Source organism: Coffea eugenioides, chromosome 10, assembly GCF_003713205.1.
Source record: "Coffea eugenioides isolate CCC68of chromosome 10, Ceug_1.0, whole genome shotgun sequence".
NCBI classification, from domain to species: Eukaryota; Viridiplantae; Streptophyta; class Magnoliopsida; order Gentianales; family Rubiaceae; genus Coffea; species Coffea eugenioides.
Window position 1 is genome coordinate 15,486,287 of NC_040044.1, and position 2,781 is coordinate 15,489,067.

At 37.6% G+C, this 2,781-nt stretch overlaps 1 pseudogene; it reads right to left on the reverse strand.

Moving 5' to 3' along the window:
• Positions 1-440: 440 nt before the first annotated feature.
• On the reverse strand, positions 441-2,423 carry LOC113750498 (annotated as a pseudogene).
• Between the last annotated feature and the right edge of the window lie 358 nt (positions 2,424-2,781).

The following is a 2,781-nucleotide window of genomic DNA, read 5'->3' on the forward strand; positions in this document are numbered from 1 at the left end:
GTATAATACATAACTATATTTAGTATAACTATAATACTTATTATTTTAATTAGGCCGGAAACTACAATTAAAGGATTCAGCAATTTTTTTTTAAATGAATTCGATTAACCCAAATTCATTACCGTTTCCAAATTCAAATTCGAAATTGAATGAATTCGGGTATCTCCAATTCGAATTTGAAAGTAGTTAGATTTCCGTAAGTCTAATAACCGAATTCATATAACCGAATTATCGAATATGCACCGTTTGCTCACCCCAAGAGGAGAATAACATCTTTTGCTACTAGAATAGCATTGCCCTCAATTTGATGAGTACAAGAGTTTCAGATACTATCCTCATCCACCAAGCTTCACAAACAAACTGAAAAATAGTAGAATACAAATGCATCCATACAATGGTGAAGTACTTTTAAATTTCGGCATTGCAAGACAATGTATGTGAATGCCTAGGATGAATTATGCAAAAAGATTCTTGAAGACCACAGGCTACGAGTCTTGATTAGGCACTTCTCTGCTGTAAAATTTTCCCACTACTCTGGAGTCCAGAATTTCAATGGCTTTCTCAGACTTTATGTTCTTAGGTGTCTTGTACTGGTTTAAAGAAGTTCCTTGAGAAACATAAAAGTCCATGAGCACATTGAATGAACCTTGTTTGACAACTCTTACTTCCAAAGGGCCAATGGTGTTGCTCTGATTCCTCAGCATCTTATATTACAGATCCAAAGATTGTTCCACTAAACTACAGTACTTTTCCATTTTAACCTGATCAAGTACAGGAAAGTCATCATTGGATCTCAGTTGAAGCTCCCAAAAGAGTACATAGTGACCAGGAATAGAGGATGTATCAGCATAGCTACTGTAATCCAAAAGAAAGAACCCAAGTGGTTCAAGGAGATGCATTGCAATTGTAACTGCATTCTGGAGGACTTGTTCAGTTGTTTTGTCTGTGTCAATGCTCAAAACCACATTTCTCCTTTGTACAAATTTGAATTGGGGAGTGATATTGGTTGTGTGTAAACCACATGTCTGTCTAATCATCATTGGTTGTGTGTATCAGGTACTGAAAAACAGAATGTAATAAACCTATATTCGACAAGTTTGAACATCAGAACAAGCCGTGCACATTAGATGTCCAAGGCAATTGTTAAGTAGAAATTTACGGAACTACCACCCATTTTAGAACATGATAAAGGGTATAAAATGGAGACCAGTAGACACCTTGAAGAGGCACTTCTGTGTTTTATCGAATACTTTTTCATGGGACAGACTAACAGAATTATAGTTCATATCTGTGGTACACCACAGGCAGTTAGGGTCAATTCAAAAGTACAGTGATCTCACCTGTAAAGGTCGTGACAAGAAGTTCATAATGCTGGCCAATCTTAACATTAGCAAGATCCACAATGTGATCTTTCAAATGAGCATCTTTCCTGTTGGTGCAGTTTGGATCTTGATGATTGTCAATTGGCAAGAACTCATAGTAGGCCATGTTTGGTATAAAAGTATACGAGACATCATAAGGACTGCACAAAGGTTTCATGTTAATCCCACAAAATGCCTCTGAAGAACCATAAACTGATGAAACTAGAGGTAATCCACCCGTATAGAACTCAAGCGCAGGGATATATTGTGCCATGGACCCTGTAATAATGGCCATGACATACTTGGTCCTTGGCTAGATCTTCTTAATTATCCCTTCCCAAGACTTTTCTTGGCATACAAGATCAATTGAATCAGCCAAATCTGGCATTTGTTTGTTCAAAATCAAGGAGACAGCCCTTTTGCAGTTAGGGTCAGTGATCCAATCACTCATTTGTCCAGTTCTTATGTTGGAAGACATTTCTTGCCAATGTTCCTCAAAAAATTTGATTATCCTTAACAAACCCGAGGCGAAAAATGTACCAATGCTTGCTATCGCATCTCGCTGCACAAGGCCACAAAGTAATTGACTATACAAGCTCTGATTGGTATCTTCACACAATATAACCTGAGGATATCTGTCTTTTCTATTCTTTATCTCGCTTGCTGTAGTTGTTCTTAAAACTAAGCCACCAGGAGTGTGGGTATCCGGGCTGATAAGGACAAAGGACAGTGCTTTCCCATCGTTTAATCCGTGGAGGTACCTTAGTTCAAAGCTATACATTTAGCACATTTTATTTGACTCTCACAATTCTGCCGAAGAAATAACAACTGTAAATTCATTGCATTAGTGAATTTACCTATTCTGAACAGTAGCAAGGAGACAAAAAAAGAAGGCCCTGCGCTCTCCCTCCTCAGCAGTTTTTGGAATCCACTTTTGCTTCCTACCTGAAGTGCCTGAGCTGCCAACGAAGTTAATGATTTCAGTTAAGAAAAACAAGAAATTCATGAAAAAGAACAGAAATGACTCGCGCTTCAGCATTATTGAATTTACTCTCACTCCATTCAGGAGTTTCCTTTCATCTAATTGGAACAAAACAAAGAAATTGATTTACCTTTTGAGTAGCTCAGTAATGGATTCATTAGTTAAAATCTGAGATGGCTCTCCATCCAGTGCAATTCGATCGATGTAAATCTTGATATCTTCATAATCTACCACAGGAACTTTATCCTTGAATAGTCCCTTATCAGAGTGACCATTAAGAAAACCTTTCAAGTAATCAGTGCTTGCATTTTTAGTTAAAATCTCATCCAGGACCTGTTCTTGTATATGACCAGCATTGCTGGTTATATCCTCCAAAATCCTCGAACCAGCTTCAGTATCTCTTGGATCAAAGGTTGGCAGCATTCTGGTAAAGAAAAG